Source organism: Taeniopygia guttata, chromosome 2 (genome assembly GCF_048771995.1).
Source record: "Taeniopygia guttata chromosome 2, bTaeGut7.mat, whole genome shotgun sequence".
Classification (NCBI taxonomy): Eukaryota; Metazoa; Chordata; class Aves; order Passeriformes; family Estrildidae; genus Taeniopygia; species Taeniopygia guttata.
This window is the reverse complement of record NC_133026.1, coordinates 87,454,115-87,477,410: the sequence shown is the minus strand read 5'-3', so window position 1 is coordinate 87,477,410 and position 23,296 is coordinate 87,454,115. Positions and strand designations below refer to the sequence as shown.

Here is a 23,296-nt window from a genome sequence, read left to right as displayed (position 1 = left end):
CAGGTGGAAAGAAAATTATTGGAAAAGAAAAAAAAAAAGAAGAGGAGGAAAGGGAATGGGATTAAAACTACACCTAAGTAGAGAAGAGTCTGTTCCCTCTAAAAAATTTAAGCATCTATCTCCTGTCAATCTCTGTAGCAGAGCAAGAACTGTTTAAACAAACCTGATTGAGGACTTACACATTGGAGAAGCTAACAACTTAAAAGGAAACAAACAAAAAAAAAAAGCCCCACCAATATAGTTAATTTTGAAAGCATGGTTACTTGGAGATGAATACAGGTAATAAGACTAACAAACCAAATATTTTCATTTTGAAGCTTTAAAATTTTTCCTGTAAGAGGATTTTTTTTTTCCTCATTGGGTGTCCAGAAGGGGCTGGCAAGTGTCTACCTGTTGTGAGAGCTGCACTCAATTCTGTGCTTAGAAAAAACACTGCAAAAAGAGAGACTAGGCAATTGAGATAACTGCTTCTATTTGCCTGTGCTTTATCTTTTTAGAATTTCCTCTCTTCATCTGCTCAACCTTGACGAGTCTTACAGATACAAACATCACACAGGGCACTTATATTGTCCAATTCTACACAGCATGGTATCTTCAGATACCCCAGATAAACATCTTTTAAATAGCTAAGTGTCTCATCTAGTCATTGATAACACTGTTGTAGATATTTCACCTCCATAAATATTTTGCAAACCTGTAAATAGTCTGAAAAACTTATGAGGAAACGAGAAACATCTCTCAGAATTTAATGCTTATTGTTGAGGATGTGTCTGTCAAAATACTCCACTGTTTCTTTCATTTCAGCATTCTAGTGTACTGCCTAAATGTAACCTTGAATAGAAAAGTATCAGTATGATCATAAATAGCCAAGGAATAATATCCCAAACAGTACTATCCTGCCTGTAAAGAATTGCTTCCTGGGCAATATCTTCCTTGCAGAATCGTTCTCAAGTGTTCCCTCTCATTACTTTATTTTTGTAGCTGTTAGCAGCACACACACCAGAGCTGTCTGCCAGCAGAATCTCACAAGTGCACACACGTACATCCAGATATTGCAGATACATCTAAGAAACAAACCTACTAACAAACCCATACACAGACAAACTAAACTTAAAAGGATCTTTTTTTAGGATGAAGTTTGCTCTCATTATTCTGATGTAAATTGGATCAACTTCCAATTGACTGTTGCTCTGAAAAGAACTGGTGGAACAGAGAAGGAATTTTGCCTGATTTAGCTATGGATGAGAGATAAATAGGATTCTGCTTCTGGCACTGGAGGTATTTTAAATAGTGTGAATGTGCAAATGTTTCTAGTGGATTTGAGAGATCTCCCCCAGAGTTTTCACAATTAATTGTGGGACCCATACACACTGGGGGCACAGCTGCAGCTGTCCAGCCCTGCCTGGCAATCCCATCCCGTTACCAGACAGTGCCATTTTCAGCTCTGCCACCACATATTTTCATCCACTTTAACAGGGAGAAAATAGATTTACCAATGGACTTTATAGCTTGATTTACTATGCTGCACTGAGAGAAAAAGTTGAAAATTTGCACAAACTGTTAGGAGAGTGTTAATTGCAATACATTACAATAAGCTTATTAAATAGAAGCCTGTGATTGAAGGTGATTGCACAGCTTCTGCTGTCTAGGTAATTAACAACAGTGCATGGAGGGACCTGCTTGCAAATACATTTTAAGATTTTAAATACTCACAAAGTATTCCCCTTCTTCTTACGTGCCCAGACCTAATCAGTTGTTATTGCTGTTCTTTATTACTTTTTAAGCACCTTCCCTGTGCTTGGTGCTTGCAGAATCCAGTAGAGTGAAAATTGTATTTGAGTTTAAGGAGTGCAAAGGGGATTCTTTATTCAGGCTGTGGGAGACAGAGACCCTCTTATCTCCCTGCTCCTTCAGCACAGCTCTTTCTGCTTCATATCACCAAGCAGGGCCTCCACCATCCATGATCCCTACAGTCCTGAAAGGGGTTGAGGACCATACTGTGCTGGCTGCCGATCAGCAACAGGACATCAAATGCAGACACAAGCTCCCCTCTAGCCCAGCCAGGCCACACCTGCAATGCCCTGTCCAGCCCCTCTAGCCCAGCTGCAGCCTCGCCAGGACAGATGAATTTGGAACTCAGCAGACAGCTATCCCCAAAGTGATGCTCACATCACATGCATTACAGCCCTACATATTCAGATATTCTCTTTTCTACTTCATTACCAACACAGGTGACATAAGACTTTTAACTAGCAAACTCAGTTAAAAAAAAAATCTCTTATTTTCATTCACAGAATCACCAAATCAATTAGGTTGGAAAAGACCTCTGATATATTCAAGTACAACATTTAACTGAACACCACCATGTCAACCAAACCATGGCACATCTAGTCTTTCCTTAAACACCTCCAGGGATGGTAACTCCACAACCTCCCTGGGCAGCCCATTCCAGAGTTTAATCACCCTTTCTGCGAACAAATTCTTCCTAATGTCCATCCTGAACCTTCCCTAGCATGAGGCCATTCCCCTCTTCTGTCACATAGTTACATAGGAGAAGAGGCTGACCCTGACCCCCACCTTGCTACAACCTCCTTTCAGGTGGTTGTAGAGAGTTTATCAGGTTCCCCCTAAGTCTTCTTTTCTCCAGGCTAAACAACCCCACTCTGTCAGCTGCTCCTCAGAAGACCTACCCTCCGGATGCCTCATCAGCTTTGTTGCCCTTCTCTGTAGTCAATGCAGCACCTCAAAGTCATTCCTGAACTGAGGAGTCCAAAATTGTGCCCAGGATTTGAGGTGTGGCCTCACCAGTGCTAAGGAAGGAGGACAATCACGTCCCTGGTCCTGCTGGCCACACTATTGCTGATACGGGCCAGGATGCCTCTGGTCTTCTTGTCTGCCTGGGCACACAGTGGCCTATGCTCAGCCACTGTTCAACCAGCATTCCTGAGACCTTTTCCACTAAGCAACTTTCCACGCTGTGTCCCTAGTCTGTAGCACTGTATGGGATTGTTGCAGCTGAAGTGCAGGATCCAGGAACTGGATCTTGTTGAACCTCATATCATAGGTCTTGTCCCATCAATCCAGCCTGGCCAGATCCTCACTGAGTCTTCCTACCTCCCAGCAGATTGACACTCGCATCCATATTGGTGTCAGCAAATTTACTGAGGCTACACTAGATCCCCTCATCTGTATCATGAATAAAGATATTAAGCAGGACTGCATCCAACACTGATTCCTGGGGGGACACCACCAGTGACTGGTTCCTACTGGTGGCAGAATTATTCCCCACCACTGGGTATCCAGCCAGCTCCTAACCCAGCAAAGGTCCCACCTGTCCAAACTGAGGGCTGCCAGCTTTTCCAGGGGGTGCTGTGGGAGATGGTGCCAAAGGCTTTGCTGAAGTCCAGGTAAACCCGTGCACAGCTTGTCCCTCATCCACCAGGTGGGTCATCTGGTCATAAAAGGAGATCATAAAAGGCAGGACCTGCCTTTCCTGAACCTGTGCTGGCTGGATCTCAGCCCTTGGTTGTCCTACACAGGCTGTGTGATCACACCCAAGGTGATCTGTTCCAAGGTCAGGCTGAAGGCCTGTAGCTCCCTGGTGACACTGTTGAGCCATGGATGGGCAGAATGACTCGTATGATTTCAGAAGGCAAACTGAGCATTTATTCAAAAGCACTTCTTTCTTTTATAGAGAATATTGTGAACATTAATTCCATTGTCTTCAAGTAAAAACATTGCACCTTATTGGTACACTGGACTTAGGTCAGTGTGGTAGAACACATCTATAAACAATATAAACAGAAAGCAAGATAACAGATTGTTAACATTCCTCTCAGACATTTTCCCAGGCTTAGCCTGGCAGAAATGTCTCTCTTTTTTTCTCTGACTGGACTGAGAACATCTACACCCTGGATCCTCATTCAGCCTTTCTTTTGATGAGTGTCACACTGGCCAACCTCCAGTCATCTGCGACTCTCCAGTGAGCCAGCACTGATGTCAAATGACAGAGCGCAGCTTGGAGAGTCCTTCCACCCACTCCCCCATCACCCTGGGATAGATTCCATCTGCTCCCATGGACTCGGTATTTAAGTGGCTCAGCAGGTCACTTACTGCTCCCTCCTGGATTACAGGGGGTCCTTTCTGCTTCCTGTCCATGTCCACCAGCTCAGGAGGCCAGTGGTCCTGAGGACAACAGCTCTTACTGCTGAGGACTGAGGCAAAGAGGGTGTTAAGTACCTCAGCTTTCTCCTCACCTTTAGTGACTGTATTCCTCTGCCCCGCATCAAAAAAAAAGTGGGATTTTTCCTTGGCCTTCTTTTTGTTAATAATGTATTTATAAACTCTTTTTTAAATTGTCTTTTATAGTTGTGGTCAGATTAAGTTCTAAGTGAGCATTCATCTTTCTACATGATCTAACGACGTCTTTGTACACTACCTGAGCTGCCTGTCCCTTTTTCCAAAGAGGATACACCCTGCTTTTTTTCTATAATTCCTGCAAAAGATCCCCACTCAGCCAGGCCAGTCTTCTTCTCTACCAAAACTGTCTTTCAGCACATTCAAATCTTTCTGACCACTCAGCCATTTTTTCTGGACAGATGTATTTCAACTGAAAAGTCTGTTAACTTGAACAACTTCATTTTCCATGAGAAGAAAGGTTTATAGGCTTCCATAAACCCCAATACTCCTGGGTCTTTAATCCAAGACTAAAATATATTACTTAATTTGCTCAAATAAATAATCAATCAGACATTGATAAATATTTTAGATGTGTGTATTCCACAAAAGGGCTATTTAAATTATTTTATTTCAATCTTTAAATCATAGAATTTTATGGAAGTATATTTGCAGAAAAGATATTTGAACAACCCTTTATTTTTAAAGTTGATTAAGGAAATATCAAAGAAGCTTTAGATTTGAAGCAGGAATAGAATAATCCATCAGACAACATTGTGGGAACACTGCACCATTTTGTAGGCAATGTTTTTCACTTTTTAGAGTGGTGTCAGGGTCAGAGCCTTTGTCAAAGGAAGCAGTAGAAAAGATTCAGGCAGGCAGCAGAGGAGGGCTGCCTTAGCTTTGGAAAGAAGGGTATTTGCTTCCTTGACTCAGACCAGAACTCAGTTTCAGTGTACTTTGTGTATTCCTGCATCCATAGGTGAAAAATGGGCCTAAGCTGGCTCAAATAAATAACCTGCCTAGATGAGGTTTTTCCTTGCACAGGTGTTAATTGAAAAGGGGAAAAACATCTGTCAAAAACCTAATCACTGCAAAGAGATGAATGTCACAATAAATTAGCTAGTACTTAACAAAGTACTCATTCTCTGACAGTCTGTCACACACCACTTCAGGATACACACTTGACTGCCATAGACTGAAAAAGGCAAATTTGAAATTTTCCTTTGGCACAAGAAATTCCCTAGGATTTTCACTTTTCCAAGTTTCTCAGCATAATGGAAGGGGAAATAAAAATATCTGTATTACTTAATTCGAAGAATCAGCAATCTGCTTTGTCACAACCCAGGAACAATATATCCATGATGTTCCTCTTTTTGTCATATGTGGAATCCAGGGCTTCCCTCTGACTGCCCTGGAAGGCCTGGGACCCTGGCAGGGGGTCAGGAACCTCCTGTACAGAGCCCTGAGAGACACTGTCTCTGATCTCTGTCCATGGAAAAGAGTTTTCAATCTTACAGGATGAATTACAAGCTCTGAGTGTTTGATATGAGTAATAATTAAGTGTGGCACGGGTGCAAAAGTAAAATTTTAGGTTTCTAGATTAGGGGTTCAGAGGGGACAAGATGGAGGAAACTGGGTGTGTCTTGTCCTTTTCCTCCTTCTTCATGCCCTCCATGTTTCACTGTAGTGTTGGCATTTTTCTATTGGTTTAGGCTGGGGACACACTGTTCAACGTAGATGATAGATATTGGCACATTATTGTAAATATAGCACACAGTAGTTTCTGGTATATAATGTTTGTACCATCCCACTGAGGGGCAGAGCCCTGCACGCTGCCCTGCAGGACAGACCTGCGGCAGGGCAGCAGAACATGTTAGAGATAAGCAAGAATAAACAACCTTGAAAACCATCACAGATGAATTATGGCTTCTTCTTTGGCAACGGGGCAGAAAGACAGAGACTTTCTACAATCTCGGAATCACCAATACCCACAGATTCCGACAGTCATATGTTGATAAAGACACACAAATGTAAAACAAAAAAAATAGAAAAGATAGAACATAGGTTTTTTTGGTTTTTTTTCAGAATGCCCATCTTCAAAACCCTTCAAAGACTCTCTTTGTCTCATCACCTTCTGTTCCCTTCTAAAATACCTGGTCCTCTTCTCTCCTGTTACACGTGCCTCACCTTGGCCTCAGGAAAAGTCTGCAATAAACTGTGTAATCTGTGCTCAGCTGTCACACAGCAGAGCTTGCACCCTCTTTCCCTTCTTTACCTCTTCTCTCCACAACCATTTCCCATGAAAAAAGCTGTTGTCAAACTGATGCTATTTATAGGGCTACCAGCTGTGGAGAGAGAGACAGCAGACAGCATTGCTGGGTAGTCTTTGGAGGAGATGCTGAGACTCTCACCTATCCCCTCTTTGCCAAATTGTATCTCTGAGACTGTTCCCAGCCCCGGGCATAAAACAAAAGACACCTTTCTTGTACGTCTGGAGGGACAGTAGATTAGTTATTAAAAGTATTACTCAGTACATTTACCACATGCTGTGCAAAAATAGCTGCAAACACCTAACATTTGTGACTGTACCCTGAGATATACTTCTTGCAAATGGTTTTTCAAATAGGATTTTATCAATGCTTTATTTTCTAAAAAAAATTTCAAGTCTCTCACATAAGTTTCTGAGAGTAAGCACTATCTATCTACACCTAGCTACTTGTCTGTGACCTCAAGATCCCCCCAAATGCCCTTGATCATACAATCACAGCTAAACCTCCTGAAATTTTAGTTTGAAATTACAGAGAACCTAGAGGGTTCTCCATAGAAGCTTCAGTATATTGGACATATCAGAATAAAGTTTATCTGTCTCCAATGGGAGTGTTTTCAAGTTGTGTCCTATTTCTACACATTGCATTTTTATTCTCTTTTTTCCCCTTTTTTTTGACATAATATGCAGCTTATTTTTCTGGAAAGGATTGATACCAACAATCCAAGTACAACTATCCTGCTGTTCCTGCTGTCATATGCATTCTGCTATTACTGTACATACCCTTTACCACAAAACCTTTCTGAATCTTTCATCCATCTTTCAGTGCAATTCAATAAAATAATCTCTGAACAGGAGTGTGAAACAAGCTCTTCAATGCTCTACTTCTCTACGTTGCCACAAGTTGGTCATAGGTCTCAGTTGTTACAAATATTTCTTTTAATTTATTTGTGTCTGAAGATGAATGAAGCCACATGGCTTCCATTACCTATATCCTCCAAAAAACAAAGCATATACACCCATACTTGCCCTGCCTCCACGTGCCCAGTCATGTCAGAGGATTTCAGCAACCCATGCACTTCAGCAGTCTTGGCCTCATGTACAGCACAGATTCCAGCAATTCTTCCTCTCATTTTTCAGCACTGGAACAAACTGCAATGCTAGAGCTTATTTACTTGTCTGTTTGTAAAAACAAAGGTAACAAACAACAGCCTACTTTAAAAATCAGAGCTCTGTTTCTAGGTTGCTGTGTAAATTAGATTGTAAGCATATCCATATTTGAAGACAATAAACAAAGAACAGGGCGACAGCAAGTGAAACAAAACAACATATCTGGCCCAAGTGCTAACCTGAATAGCATTGATGCCTGCAATACATCAGAAAACATTCAGAAACAGTTTGCTGTTGCTCAAGTGTCACTGTTCTATTGTGGCAAGGATCAATAAGTCTCCAAATGGCTTGACAGCTGCACAGAAGAGACAAGCATGGGAGTTAGTTTCACTTGAAATAGGACCACAGAAGATTAATTTGCACCAGGGACTCCTGTGCACCTTCACGTTCCAGAACAAGAGCCTGAACATAGAGTAGAGAGCAGAAAATATTCCCCTTCAACAGAGAACAGGAATTTCATCAAGGTAGATAAACTACCCTGACTTACAGCTAGTGTTGCTTGTCTGAGAAGTAACAGATGCATCAATTAAACATGTGAAGGCACTATTTTAGATGGCAACTGTGATGCCAGTACACTAACTACCTGGGTAATTTCCTCAGTCCTTCATTAGGATCTCTCTCTCTGATTAGAAAAAGTATGCACCGTGTCTAGCTGGGATCTCAGAAGCAAAGTTACAGAGCTAGAATACAATTAACTATCTTGGAAAATAGTTCCTTACATTAATTTCTTTGTATAAGGGATTTTTTTAGCAAAAATAAAGTATGAAAAATTTTACAAGTTTAGGGTACCTGTACCCAAGCAAAATCCAAAAACAAACAAACCCCAAAAAAACCCTACACCCCAAACTTTTGATGAACAAGTAAGAATTCAGCTTAAAAAAAGACATAAAGGGCAAAAATTAAGCCATAATGCTTTAACTAGGAGAAAATTTCAAAATGTTATTTCAACTTTTTATCCCTGAGGATATATCATCTTTACCAGGTGAAGAATTTAGTTAAGGAATAGTTAAATTATGGGTAAATGCATTAAAATTTGCAAAGCTGATCTGTGGCAATTTTTTTCTGCCTGTAATTGTCTGCATCTCATGGCAGAAATCTTTCTCTGTGTGCCACTAAGTGAATGACAGCTTCAGTCACTGTGTTCTAAAAATCTGCTTTCAGTGGGAGTACCAGAACACCAGTAATTCTCACAAAGCAGAAAGTCCGTGGAGAAAGGATCCAACTCTCTGTGTTCAGCCTTCCAGTTTCCTTGCTGTCTTCCACCAGATTTCTGACCCCATGACATCAGTCCTTCCAGCTACTGAATCAGTTAGAAATGTTTAACAACCACCCCCTACTTGACCATGACAGGGGGTTACAGGCTGCTTTCAAATCCCAGAGAAAGAAGTCTTATTGTCCTTCCAACACAAACTACTGGACAATAACAAAGTCCTCAAGCATCTCACCTTCAATTTTTGCATGGGGTAAACTTCCTCAGGACCCTTCCCTGTTTATTTCAGGACTAGACAGGAGCCCTAAAGAGGCTCAACATAATACGGTGTATGAACACAAAGTGTGTATGGGGGTCAAAGCACGCAGCTTTACTGTAACCAAGTCTTGTGCTATAGCACAAGGACAGAGTGTGAATAATGCGCTCAATTCATCACAGCCTCTCTGGGCAATGACTGTTGTGGGGAGAGAAAGAGTAGAAACTGTTTGGTTTCACCTTTGCTGTAGATTAAATCTGTGACAAAACAGATGCTTTATGTCTCCTTGTGTATTGCCCACATGGGATAGATAACATGGGCTTCACAGCAGTGCACAATTCCCTGTGATTGCAGAGGACTAGATGGGGATTGATATGAATGTTGTGATGAAAGGGAAGGCCTACAACTATTGGTATAAACAAGCCAAAGAAATAAAGGGATCCATGTGTTTTAAAAGTTTTAATTTGTATTGCATAGGTGGCACTAATGCAGTTGAGAACACAGACAGTAGTGAAAGACTAGTGAAACCTACAGAGAAATACCATGGGTACACTTGGTTCAAAGGAGAAAAGGAAAAGTTCTGGTGTCACTATTCACTGCACCATTTTTGACACTGACAGGTGCATACCATGCAGCAAGTTAAATATGGTACATTTGCATGCTCTGCTAAAAAAAAAAAAAAAAAAAAAAAGGAGGAAACAGCCCTTACAGCTTACAGACATTCCCTTTTCCACTGTGGTAAAAGTAGTCACCAAGGAGAGAGAAACTGAACAACGTCTCTCCCTACCTCAAGACCAAGAGACTATTTTGAAATGGTGGGTAAACTGTATTTTAGAAAATTAAGGAATATGAATTTTCAAATTCTGTAGGTCAATTATTTACATTAGAACAGTTTATCAAGGTTTTCTCTTCAATGGTAGGATCAACACTACCAGAAATTCCCCCTAGAAGTGAAATGCATCAGAAATTATTAGGCTGTATTCAGAAAATCACAAATGAAAAAGTTTAGAGAGAAATCTAGCTCTCTGAGCAGGCAAATAAAACTCAGCTCCAACCCTTTTCCTAACTGTGACTTTTTTCTCTCTCTGGCAGAGAGCACTACATACATCTGTTGTTAGAAGTAAAAAATATTACCTTCCAGGGAAAGCCATGTTCCTTCATTTTAACATATGGCCATCAGACTTCAGTTTTAGAAAATGTACAGGAATACAGTATATATTGTACTGTTGGGTAGTATTTTAGTGCTGCTTTAGCACATTAAATATTTAAGTAATGCAGATATTATCCTCTTTTGTGTATGTTTTCACAGCAGACTGTTTGTTATCAAACTCAAATTTTCCCAGAAGACAGTTGTCAAGTATAGACACAAAATAAGCAAAAGGAAAATCTAGCAGACTTCAGTATGTACTCCACTGGTTTTCCTCACATATCATGTATTGCATATTACAAACCCACAGCCATGTGCACTGGTTAATTGACTCCCTGCTTTTGCATCTACCTAGCTTGTCCTCTCTGGATGCTTAAACAACAGGATACAGTAAAATTTTCAGTTGGAAGATTTTTTAATATGAAGTGGTCCAAGTGGAGAGCAGCAGGAGGAAGTTTTTCTCAGGGGCTGATATTGGGATCATCACTGTTCAACTTCTCTGTTGGCAACATGGACAGTGGGACTGAGTGCTCCCTCAGCAAGTTTGCTTAAGACACCAACCTGTGTGGTGAAATTGACACACCGAGGGGAAGGGATGCCATCCAGAATGACTTTGGGAGGTGGACCTCTGTGAATATCAAGTTCTACAAGAACAAGGGTAAGGTCCCACACAGGGGTCTGGGCAATTCCAAACACAAATACAGTCTGGGCAGAGCAGTCTTGAGGAGCAAGTGTTGACAAAAAGCTCAGCGTGACATGGCAATGTGTTCTCACAGTCCAGAATGCCAAGTGTATCCCAGGCTGCAGCAAAAGCAGCATGGCCAGCAAGTAAAGGGAGGTGATTCTGCTTCTCTGCTCTGCTCCAATGAGACCCACCTGGAGGGCTGCATCCAGCTCTGAGGCTTCCAAAGTAAGGATTGGCCCTGTTGGAGCAAATCCAGGGGAGGACCAAGAAGATTATCAGAGGGTTGGAGGACCTCTCCTCTCAAATTGTGCTGAGAGAATTGGGACTGTTCAGCCTGGAAAAGAAAAGGCTGCAGGAAGACCTTATAGCAGCCTTCCAGCACCTAAAGTGAAGGAAAGCTGGCAAGCAAGCTTTGACAGGGGCATATAATGGATATGGCGTAATGGCTTCAACTTGAAAGCACAGCTTTAGATTAGATATTAGGATGAAATCCTATGCTGTGAGTGTGATAAAGCACAAGAACAGGTTGCTCAAAGAAGCTGGGGATATCCCATCTCTGGAAGGATTTGAGCCTTGGATGGATGGAATTCTGAGCAACTGGTTGAGCAAAAAGTGTCCCTGCCCATGGCAGGAGGTTGGAGCTAGGTGATCTTTAAGGTCTCTTTTAACCTGAATAATTCTAGGGTTCTGTGAAGAATCATCATTACATTGCCAAATAATTATCTATCTGCTGCTACATCCTTCAGATACTCTCCATCAGTTGACACGCTTGCCCTGTACAGGCACATGTGTTATCCTGCATTCTGCTGTCTCTTGAAGAGCTGTCCCTAACCCAGACCTTACAATCATCATCACTCCAGCTCTCTGCCTGCAAAATAAAAATCTCTAGACTCAACCCCAAGGTGGACAAAGATTCAAGTCCTCTCTTAAATTATATATCTATATTGTATTATATTCTTATACTAGAATATTAGATAGAGATTTGTTATAAAATTAGTAATTCCATATTCCATAACTGCCACTTTCCCAAAAGAGACATGGTTCTCTCTCTTCTCTTGATTTGAAGAAAAAAAAAATTAACATGATCATTCCATTAGAATAAAATTTCTCATTGGTGAAATATTAGTCAGTCTGTGGACACCTGCATTTTACACTATGTAAAATGCAAACATTGTTACATCCTGATCCCTACAAAATGTGCCTTTTTCTCCCTCACTGGTGTACACAAAGCAGATGGAAGTTAAAAGGGGACACATTTAGATACAAAGTATATATCAGTGCCTCTTACAAAGGCTTAAAGATCAATTAATATTTTATGTCTTGGGACCATTTTCCAGCATGATTCACTTTTTTAATAGCTTGTATTTGCAAACAGTACTTTAAACATTAAACTGCCTCGTGCACTTATTCTATTCCTTTGCTTCTTTCTATAGACCAAATATATTCTTTATTGGCTACAGACTGCAATTAAAGCCATACCTATAGCTAATTATGCAGTCGCCACAGTTCCCTAAATGAATCCTTATCTGGAAGCTACTCTTCACTAATTTTAGCTCTGCATACAAATGAACTGATTATATCCACTTTGGCCAAACTGTGTTCTTTCTACAACAGAGTTGTGAAGCACGTGCTTACACTTGGGTTATGAAGTGGGTCATACTGTGCTTGCTTTTCTAATCTTAACCTAAATGGGTGACATACCACAGCAACATGATGAGTGACATGAATTAAGTGTCACAAAACTGGACCCATGATGAGTACCAGCCTACCTGAAAAGGAGTAAAAAGTCTGCCACTTACCTGAGGTCTGATTGGGATCGTCTCAAATGACTTTGGGAGTTGCAGTCCTGACTGTTTTATCTTACTGTAACTGGTCGCTGAAGGGATGAAAGCAAATCCCAAAGGTATGACCGCTACATATTCCCTATGCTATGGCCAAGAAATAGATCCTTTTCTAAAAGTATGTAATCTTATTATTTTCCCTCTACCAGGAGTCTTCTTCTCTTTGTGCCAGAGCCAAGTAACTCCAGGGGCTGCAGCAGATGCTGTCAGAGGGTAAGGAAAGAGACATGTCCCTTATATGGGAAAGTCATCAGGAATGTACAAACCACTTAAAAAAGAATCAAAACCAGAATATTTTCTGTTACACATTATTCTCCCTGGGCTACTGAAAAACTGTAACTTCTATGTATTTTTAAAAGGCACATGACTACTGAGGTGACACGTCACAGCTGAAAAGTTTGTGGTATTCCTTTCATTTCACTTTGAGGCATGCTATGCAATGCAGTAATCCCAACTGCAAAATACCATCACAGATCCCATGCATTGATCAAGCATATAGTGTTACTGGGCTACTTACAATTGCAACAGCCATGAAAAGGCTGAGAAACAGAGGGAGGGAAGAATATCCATATGTTTGTACTTTTTAGGTTACACATATGGTGGATTAGTTGCATTTGGCATGTGAACTTTCAAAAAAAGGTTGCTAATTTCACACTTGCTGTTATGTTAAGCACACTTTTTTCTTATGCCTACTAAAGAATTGTTTAAAAGTCCTCCTCTGATTAGCCAGACAAACTGAGACCTAGGAAACCAGAGAGATTTTATAGAAATTTTGATATCAAGAGCACTCTGGTGTCATGCACAAGCTAAGTACAAAGACAGAGAGCAACGACAAAGTCAGATCTCTCTTTAGAGCCACATAGACAATCCTGGACTTGGCAACTCAGTGACGAAACTCTTGTTAGCATCGCTGATGCTTTAGATGTGTTTGTGCAAGGCCTAAGCTGATGTATCCCCAGCACCCAGCAGGGAATGCCCGGCTGCTATTATTAAATCCTAGCACAATTCTCCACAAAAGATGGCACTTAGCCAACACAATGATCTGGGGTGACAGAATAAGATGCCTCCAAAACCCAAAAAGCAGCCCTCCACCCACACTGACAGCACAAAACACAGCTAGTGTTAGGCATAATATGCTTAATACATTCACATTTGGAATTATCCATTTCCAGTCATCTGTAAATAACAAAGGCAACATCAAGTGCAACCAGGCAAAACAAGACTTGATGCACGCTGTGTTCCAAAAAGTGAGCAACGCAGCACTGCAGCTGGTGCTTCTGGGGTGAGGTTTAATGAATTCCTAACCTGAGAGGTAACAGAAAGCTGCATAGTTTTGTTAGACTTTATCCCCGCTGTACACTCTCTTAATCCACACCTTGCCTGCTTTTTAGGAAGGAAGCCCCTCCTGAGTTTCTGCCAATATCACTTCCAGTGTGGGTACCTTTTTTTGTATCCAAGTCCTCCCAGGAAAGGAGAAGGGAAAAGAAGATGGCAAGGTGAGAAGATTTGTAAGTCCTCAGCAAAGGGATTGCTGCAAGGAGTTTTGTTGGCAAGAAATCATACCCAACCCGAATTGAAACCAGATTTTTACAGTGTGCCCTATTCTGCAGCCTAACACAAAAGAAGCCAAAATATTTTCATGTTCCTGACCATGAAGGGACCATTTACAAGGCCAATACAAACAAATCCAGCTTTGCTTCTTACTCCTATGACATTCATATTAGAATGGGAACACATAGCAGATTCACCCGTCTCAGGTACAGATGCCCCATCCTCAAAGGCAAATAGCAGCTAGTGGGCAACCAGTGGAAGAAGTCATACAGATTAAAGAAAGGGAAAGAAATATCACAGGCAAAAAGGCAGAAAAAGGCTAGACTAGAAAGTGAACAAGAAAACAATAAAGAGAAAAAGCAGACGACAAATATGGAAAGCGTCCTCTTATTTTTTTTCCCCACAGGACTATGCAGGTGCTGCAAGCACCATAGGGTTAGTTTCTAAATGAAGGAAGGATTAAATCTTAAAGGCTGTCAGATATACAGAATTACACATAAACCCAAACTTCTTGCAAAAATCTCACTTTAATATTGAAAGCCAGCCGCTGCTACTATGGTGTATGAAAGCTTTAGATGACTTGCATCCTCCCTGCACAGAAAATCTTCCAATAAAACACTGACAGAACTGGCAGCAGCCCTGTGTTCTCAAACAACGCCCCCAGCCACCACATCTTATCATCAAAACCACTATCACTGAGAATGTTTGGATGAATCACAGCAAAATAAAGAATTCTTTGCTCATAGAAGGACTCCAGTTTGAATGAAACAAGCCAAGTGCAAGACAGTACCATTGAATCCCAAGAACAGCATGCAAGCATAAGTCTTTGCCAAAGTCTTCAAAAGTAGGACAGGAAAGATGTTCAGACTTTTAAAGAGTTCATATTCACATATTTCAGCAAGTTCTCTATAAAAATTACTAAAAACCTCAAACTCAAACTATTAGAAAAGAAACACCCATCACTCAGAAGCCCTGAGAAGCAGCATGCACCACCAGTAGCTAGAAAAAAAAAAGGCATATGGCTCCTTTAGCTACAAGAAAAAAAAAAAAAAATCCAAGTAATCTTTTTTTCTTCTAAACGCCTCCTAAAACTACTATAACAAATATATCCTTTAAATCACAACTGTTGCCAAATATTTTCAGAGATAAAAAAAAAAAAAAAGGGGGGATCAACAGACAACCACTGCATATTTTTACACTAATGAATAAATATACATGACTAGTGTGTTTTCTGTAATGGTACAAATTATGTGTACAGGAATGTTGTGAAGTCCACATGTGCCCTTTCAAGCTTAGGAAACATGCATGAAGAAAATATCAAAGCACCTCTTGCTTTACTTAAATTTTGCAGTCTTTCACCTACTGTTCCTAACCAACAAAAGCAATGTTACAACTAAAAAACTTGAGAGATAATGATATTAAATTTAAGGATTCTAACCCATAGATAGAATAATTTTGAAAATTAATCAAAGTAGACATAGGCCAATCCGAAAGAAATATCGGGTGCTCTTTTTATGAGATAACAGAAGGACCAACGTGCCCCCTTGCAGGAGAGAGCCTGCTACCAAGGCAGGCAGGGAAAAGCAAGATCCCAGGAGTCTGGTCATCCACTTGCACAAACTGTTAAGTGCCACTCAGAAGCAGAGTGACAGACCCACATAATTTCTTTGGTTTGGTGTACCATCCCTGATTTTTCTTTCTCTGTTGCAGCAAGGTTACAGATCCTACGCAGAGCACTGTGGGACCAGACCTACCCACAATCATTATCTATGATGCAACAGGGACACAAGTGTAAGCCCCACTGAAGGAATAGAAATGTGTGGATGCAATAATGCTTCTCAGTTTAATTTTACAGCCAAGTATCACTGGCTGTGACAGTAAAGAATCAGTTTTACAAGGTCTGGTATGACATTAAAACCAGAGCCACACTCTCACATAATTCTCAAGCATGAGTTTAATTGCAGCATCCCAAGCCTGAATTATTCACATAAACTCTAGATCAGATTGAAAATATCCTTGAACAGAATTCTTTAGATATGCTACTACTGCCTTGCTTTTTCTTTTGTCAAGGAAAACCCCCTACATTTCTTAAACCATTAAAAGTATGTAGCACAAAGCAAAATTATCAAGTAAATGAAAACTTCAGCTATTTTCTTTTATGATGCAAAAAGTACAAAAAATGTTACAAGTACCCCAGTTTTAAATTAACTGGAGTAATCATCCGAAAATATTGTTACCAGAATTAAAAGCAACAACATAACGCAACCTGTTATGTGATGTGGTTAATATAGGAGGTTGCCAGTAAGAGTCAGCTAAGAAAGACTAAGGCTGGACCTCTAGGTCTGAATCAAATCATAGAATAGCTTGGGTTGGAGTGAGCCTTTGAAGGTCATGCATGTCCCTTCTGCAAAGAATAGGGACATCTTTAAGTACATCAGGTTGCTCAGAGACTCATCCAACCTGACCTTGAATGTTTTCTAGTTTGTGGCATCTACTACTTCTCTGGGTCACCTGTTGCAGTGTCTCACTACCCTCACTGCAAAAAAATTTCTTCAGTGTATCTAATCTAAACCAACCCTCTTTCAGTATGGAGCCATTTTTCCTCATCCTCACACTACACATCCTTGTAAAAAATCCCCCTCCAGCTGTTTTGTAGCCCCTTTTAGGTACTGGAAAGTCTCCCTGAAGCTGTCTCCTGTCCAGACTGAGCAAACCCAGATTTCTCAGCATTAAAATATCAGGGTTTTTTGCATGTAGGTGTCTCATAGTTGGTGCTTCAATAGTTTATATATTTGTAATAGGTTTTTTATCTCGTTTTTCAAGTGTACATTTACAATAAACAGAAACAGTGTTATTTACTTATAACTTCAGCAGCATAAAACACAGCTGAAATTCATCAGCACTATATGGAGATAAAGGAGAACTGATGAGATTACTCCGATGAATTACTTTTAACTACACTATGAAAAAAATCTCAATTCTATAGATAGATTTATTAAATCTTCCTTGGGAAAAATCTGAGCAGCTAGGAGCAGAGACGGGACACTGAATGTTACAGGCTACAAAGCTGGTCTAAATGGTCACTCATAAATCCCTGTTAAAATGACTAGTTTTTGACTAAGAGAACTCTCACCTAAATGTCTGCTCAAATACATCTGATTTTAGCAGATTACTGCAAAAAATTGTTTTGGCAAAAGTATTCTCTACACTTTAGCCTTTGCTGCTCACAAATCTCACATGTCATGAAGAGAAACCATGTTTAGCTTTAAATAATTAATGGAATACTCAAAATAGCACTTCATATGCAATATTTAGTAGCTGCAAAGGGCAACCATAACAAGTCCCATGTTCATTTTTACACACAGCTTTAAAGACAGAAGCAAATCGGAAACTCCAGCGAGTTCTACAGCTTCACAGTGATACAAAAGTCAAGCAAGATTCTGACAACGCATCTGGTAAAAACAATCCATTGTAAATTAGTAATAGTTATTGTTTCTACATTTACAATTCCTTCTCAAGACATATATTTTCTTCTTGGTTAAACTGCACATTGATAAACACCTGAAACTCCTCTTTTGCATCTGGTAGAAGAAATCTAAGAACAAGCTCTTTATTTATAGGAATTTGCATTTCTCTGGCAAGGTACAGACCCCAAGGCATTGAACTATAGCACTTGGAAGTATGTTGAGATTTCATGTTAAATTCTGCAGGACCCTAAACAATAAGCTAGAGTTTCACACAACATGGAACCATCTATTTTACATTTACATTACATTATTATTATTAAGTTTCCAATATGAGCCTATAAACACAAGGTATTCTGGAGATTCTGAAGAAAACCCACATTATTTATTATCAGTTACATTCATGGGTTGAAAAAAAAAAAAACAAAGGCAAAAGGGAGACTTTCTTCAGCCCTGTTTTTTTCTTCACTCAGCAGAAAGAGAAGCAGCCTTTATTTTGAGCAATTTAGACCCTTTCATCTTCCTTCTCCGGCACCAGAGCTGCAGCAGCTGATAGGGCCAGTTTTCCTGAAGCTCTAGGGCTGCTTTGAGGTATCCCACCATGGATAAATCTGGCAAGTACCAGAACAGTGTAGTGTCTTCCCATCTGCAACATATTCTCCATGAAACCCACTTCTCCTTGCTTATCCCGGCACTGAAGAGACACACTGCTGTGTCTCATAGGTGCTTGCTGCTGCAAAGGCCTTTCAGAGCTCTCTGAATCCTCCCTCCAGCCATTTCTAATCTGTGTGACAGAACAGTCTGGCACTAAGAAAGATGAGGAGCCACTAAGCACAAAATCACTTTGCACAAAACACCTTTTCCTAATCTGTTCTGAGCGCTTGATCTGGTCTGCATCCATTTTTGCTCATCCTTTCATATTTTTTTGGTGCCTTACCAGCCTGTGGCATTTGAAGTGTATATATACTTCTTACATAGATGCAAAGTCTGTAATTTGATGTGCAGTTCTGAATAATCAATATAAATTCAGTCACCTAAGAAACATTCCTGAATATATTCTTCTAATTGTACATCAGACTGCAATTCCACGCTACTCTGACACAACGCTGACAGTATAATCCTCTCTGTGGCAGCATATGGTATAATCACAGATCCTGAAAATATTAAGAGCAAGCAATACTTAAGCAAATGCTTAAAAGCATACTACACATCACAAGTATGTAAGTGACCCAGAAATAAAACATAATAAATTCCACAAGTGTGGAACTGCATATTACCAAAAGATTAAATATTTCATACAACCACTCACTATAATGAGTGTCTGGAGTCATTCATCTGTCTTTTCTAACAAGGGTAAATATTTCTTCACTGTTCAGGAAAGCAGCACTCTATGAATAATTGATTTTTAAATAATTGGTATGATGTCCAAGTTCATGTAATTAAAACTCCTTTTGTCAAGACATACCACCAATAAATGATTCCTAATAGGGAATTAGAAAAGACAACAACATGAAAACTTAACCTCTTGAAATCAGTGAACTAGAATATTCTCTATCACTAGGCCAGAGACACATGTTGCTTACAAATTCCTTCTCTCCTCATTCAGCCCGGATCATACATTGATAAATCTGTTAGAGTTCACATAAAAACTATGTGAAAAAAGGCAAACAGAAATGTTGTCATCTAAATTCTATCCCAACTGGAGTCAGTGGCAAGACTCCCATGATCTTCAAAGACAACAGGATTTGGCAGAGATTAAACATTCCAAATGGCCTTCAAGCAACAGATGGAGGTTTGCTGCAGTTCAAAGGCATGAGACATAGCTTCTGCCTTATCTCTGCTAAAATCTTACTCCAGCTTATCTAACTGTGGAAAGGCCATTACTTCTACAAGTGAGGGAGAGACCACTGGAGCATCATACAAGCTACCACCCATCTGCTCCAAAGCTGTGGTGAGAGTCAGCTTGCTATGAGCAAAAAATAAAAGAGTAAAAGGCAGCTGTAGTGGTCAGAGGATGCCCATGCTTGGCAGCAATTGAGCAGTTTGCAGCAGATGCTGGGGAGCAGGGATGCATCCCTGCCACCCCACATTTCAGTTCACTTCGGTCAGGAATCTATATGGAATACTTAACACGACAGAAAGACACATACTCACGATCACAGCCAATTCTTGCTTGGCTTTAGTTTATCATTAAAAGATTGCTTTTGTTTTGTTGAGTTTAGAAGACTTATTGTGTTCTGCTAAAATCATCTATGGGGATCTACATATTATTGGCAATTTGATGAACAATTATGTTCACATCCCACTAAAACAGGGAATTCAGAATTTTTTTAAAAAGCAATCAGTTCTTATTGCTTTCATTTACTCTCCTGTTATCTCCAATTTACTTTATTTTGCTAACTTTCCTACACAATCTGAAAACATTGTTCATGGGTTTGTTTCCTCAGTTTCCTCCAAACAGTTCTTATATACAGTCATATCTATTCAAAACTGAAATCTTAGGGTATCACCATCCTGTAGACAGCAATGTCATAACATTCTTTGAAAAGCCACAAATTTCAATTTTGAAGACAGGAAATCCTCTACCAAAGAGGAAAGGTTTTATAAGTTAAAGAATGGGTTAAAAACACTCAGCCGAGGGCAAAAATAAATTGCAAAAGGGCCTGGTAAAGTTTGAGAAAATATGTTTGCATCAAACTCAGCTAGCTGAGTTTACCACAAGACACAGGCAGAGTATTCAGGTGCTGGACTACACAGGCTACACGTACAGAGGTACCTGTGCTGGCTCCAGGCATAGCCAGCTTGGACTTGGAACCCACAGAACTGGGCTCACATGGCCAGTGTCCAACTGGCTCAAGTGAGTATTAGCTCTCTGACATCTCATCTCATCTCAGTGTAAATAAAAGTTACAGTTTATAGCATAATTTTTGCATGTTTTGTGTTATCTATATTTGCTTTTTACTGCCACCCATGTCACTGTCCTTCCCCATCCTTCCACAACAGATAATTAGGAGAGACTTGCATCAATTGAGTGGCAAATTGCAAAACAGTGGGGATGCAGTGGAAGAAAGCTCTGGAACATCTCCATGAAACAAAAAAAAACCTGAAATTGAGAACACCATTCAGTGAGCATAAACATGAACTTTAAGTGGTTCTTTTCTTCAATACTTGCATCAGCTTTGCTGTATCTTCTTTTGTAAATCTATTTTCATACTCCCAATGCATGGAAGCCAGTTCAAGATTCTGGCTTACAGAATAGTCCAAACTGCTTCAGAGTTACCATTCAGCATCTTCCCCAAAAAATAAAACAAAAGGGTCTCTTTGTTTTGGATGACTCTGACTGAGAAATGACTTGGATTTACCCATCCCAATATTCTCTCAGAGCATGCACAATTTGGAATCAGAATGCTCTAAAATCAGGCAAGTTATTAAAGGCTCTTTAGCAAACTGACAAATTCTATACAACAAGCCTTGACAAAACATTTCACCAGCAATTTGACAGTTACACTTTGCAACTGAGGACTGAGGCAACTTCACATTCACAAAGAGTTACTCTGGGCATTTTCCTTATAACAGTATATTCTAAAATGTAAATTGAAGATTAGCGCTTACATGTTTATCATGAAGTCATATTTCCTGTCCTTGTAGGTAAAGTATGCTTTAGACAAGCTGTGCAATTGCATCTTTTTTTAAGATGCAATAAAATTATTGTTACTGTAAAGTTCATGCCTTTGTGCTTAATGTAACATGGATCTAAGGCACCTTTTGTCCTACAAGCTATCCTGCCCTCATCTGGATCCACACAAAAACAAAAACAAGGGATGTGTTACACAGCTTAGTATGTCCTGTAACTGTGGCTGGTGGCAAAAGACTGCAGTGAGAGAGCTCTCACATTTCCCCTGTATTTCATTACTGTCCCTGCAAAGAAAGTCAAATGTAAGGCTGCATAGATAACATTTCTTGGCTTGACCATTGAACAAAAGCAAGCATGAAAGCACAAACCTCACAATGTTTTTGTTTGCATTCATTTCAAATGCCAAGTTTCTGACAAATCTAATCAAAATTAAATATTCAGGTTTAAGCACTTAGAAAGGATCCACATAAATTAAGAAGTAGAAAGCACCGAATGTTCCATTTTAACCAATATCCTACTGCATAGAGCATTTCCTTAGTCATAGGTAAGTTAAACCTATTACATCCCAGGAGAAATCTCACTGCTAGCACATCAGTTTTTCTAGAGTGGCATTTAACTTAAGACACAATTGCTAGTTTTGCTATTATACATGCATTGGAACAGATGTGTGAATCAAAATCTTTAGTCTTTCAGACAACATAAACACTTGCTTGATAACTATCTCATCTTTGCATGACAGAGCTGCAGATCTGGAAAGCTATTCCATCCTTGAAGTCTGTAGACAGAAGACAGACAGATTCAAACCTTTCAGGGAAAAAAATTTAATTCATCTAATGTCTTATGCAGCTCAGAAGAACGGATCATTCTCATAATCCTGATATTGTTTGTGAAAACAAAAATAAACAAAAATCAAGAAACCCTTCCTCCACACTTCCACAAATAGGAGTGTCCTGGAATTTTTCTGAGCCAAAACTGAGATACATTCAGTCTGATGTTGGAGGTAACACACAAGTCATTCAGCAAATATTCAGACTCCTGAACTGACTCCATTAAGTCAAAGATAAGCAATATATCTTCTCTTCCCCTTTCCTCCAAGCATTGAGAGAGCAGGCAGCAGGGTATCACACTTCTTTAAAATTATGGTATCACAGAAAGTTAAAGCGTGGAAATTCAGAGATGAAGATGGAAATCACAGATGTACAAAGTCCACAATGCCATAATTGCATATTTAATGTTTGTTCATAGAAGCAAATGAAACCTGAAGATTTGCAAGAGCAGAAGAATTAGCAAGCAGCCATAAAAATGGATTTTCATACTGAGAACAATAAGCTTAATACTGGGGTTTCTGCAGAGGAACTTAAGAAACAACTGTCCTGGTTTCAGTCAGGACAGGGTTAATTTTTACAGTAGCCAGGAGGGAGCATGGTTAGGACAGAGGCTGTTCTGTATCACCTCACATCATTGTCTAGGAAGGAAATCTCTTCCAGGGAGGTGGTTTCCTTCTGGATAGGTGTTGTGTGGCAGAGGGAGCGGTCAGGGATTGTGTGTTGTTGGGGGGGTTTCTGTATGAATCGTTCCCCTCTTTCTTGCACCCTCTGCCATTAGTACTGTTGCTTTTACAATTCATTGTTTTTTCTCACTGCTGTTTCTAGTGAATTGTTCTTATCTCAACAATGGTGGTCTTAACCTTTTGTGCCCCCAGTTCTCCTTTCTGTTCCTCCACAGGGGAGGGGAAAGGAGGAGTGTTTTGGAGAGTCAGCAGAACTATATCAGGCAGTATCCCTCCTAAACCACAAGGCAAGTTAGAGGCAAAACTGAGCAAAACAATTTCCATCTATCTGTGGTTAAATCAAGTTTTTAGGCTCAGAAGAGAGTAAAGGTTAATGTTTATGG

The 23,296-nt window shown here is 40.0% G+C and overlaps 1 protein-coding gene across 28 annotated transcripts in view; it reads right to left on the bottom strand.

Annotated features, from left to right (window-relative positions):
* Positions 1-23,296, bottom strand: part of LOC100223410 (poly(rC)-binding protein 3) — a 499,051-nt gene that overhangs the window by 344,846 nt on the left and 130,909 nt on the right. For 3 of the 28 annotated variants that reach the window (XM_041714247.2, XM_041714246.2, XM_072924407.1), the window contains exon 3: positions 7,795-7,910. The exons of the other annotated variants lie outside the window; for them this stretch is intronic. The gene's annotated coding sequence lies outside the window, so the exon portion shown is untranslated. The remainder of the gene's footprint in view (positions 1-7,794; positions 7,911-23,296) is intronic. 28 annotated transcript variants of the gene reach the window in all.